The sequence below is a fragment of the Coturnix japonica genome, unplaced genomic scaffold (assembly GCF_001577835.2).
Source record: "Coturnix japonica isolate 7356 unplaced genomic scaffold, Coturnix japonica 2.1 chrUnrandom488, whole genome shotgun sequence".
NCBI lineage: Eukaryota > Metazoa > Chordata > Aves > Galliformes > Phasianidae > Coturnix > Coturnix japonica.
Genome location: NW_015439883.1, coordinates 14,364 through 15,553, shown reverse-complemented (window position 1 = coordinate 15,553; position 1,190 = coordinate 14,364).

Sequence of the window (1,190 nt, the reverse complement as noted above, 5' to 3'; positions counted from 1 at the left end):
CAATGTCCCCCCATTTATTGTGCTGTGGTTTCTCCTCTATCCAATAAGAACCAATCAATGTCATTATTCACCTGTCATCGCTTTGTTTTTGTTCCTGATTGGGGCTGTTATGTAACATCCTGATTGGGCACCTGCTGAGGGGAGGGGCCAACCCCATGTGGGGTGGATTGTGATTGGTTGGAGCCTGGCTCCTCCCCTCCTTGGTTGGTATTTAAGGGCTGGGAAGGGCAGGGGGCAGCATCAGTTCCAGCTCGGTGCTCCTATGGGAGCATTGAGGGAGAGGATTCTCCTTCCTGCTGCTTTGAGCTCTGGATGCCATATGGGATGAGACTCTGCTTGGAGATCCTTTCCTTTGGGGTCTATGGTGAGTCTTTGGCTTTGCAATGGGGTGAGGAATTGCTTCTTTATTACTGGGCTGATGTCTTCTCCTTTTGATTGCTCCTAACAGCACTTATGGATGGGGTGAGAAGGAGCCGTATCTATTATGGATGGGGTGAGAAGGAGCCGTATTAGAGCCTCCTTCCTTTGGATGGATGCTCAGCCTTCACAATGGGGTGATCAGTCCCCTCTTTATTGCAGGGTTTGGGGGTGCAATGGGTCCCTTTGGGATGCTCCATCCCTAGAGGAGTTTGAGGCTGTGGGACCCTGGTGTGGTGGTTGGTGACTGTCCCCATAGCAGGGGGTTGAATGGAGATGGTCGTGATGGTCTTCAGTGCTGATCATCATTTGATTCTATGCTCATATATTGCAGAGTATCAGCCCCAGTGCTGGCTGCTATGGGACGTTGTTCATCATCATCTCCACCTGGACACGGAGCCATTGGCTGCTGCTCTCTGGACTCGGTTCTACAGCCAGTTCTTCATCCATCTCATCATCTTCCCACCCACTTGGTGTCTTCATCACTTGGACATGAGGACGGTGTGGGGTCCTGCATCAGAGGCCTTGGTGAAGTCTAAGTAGATGATATCAGCAGCTCTTCCTTCGTCTGCTGATGTATCAGTGCCATCATAGAAGTCTATGAGGTCAGTCAAGGAGGATTTGCCCTTGGTGAAGTCACACTGGTTCTCCATCATCACCTCCTGCCTTCCATGAGCCCTGGGTCCTTCTATGAGGATCTGCATCATCACCTCCTGCCTTCCGTGAGCCCTGGGTCCTTCTATGAGGATCTCCATCATCACCTCCTGCCTTCC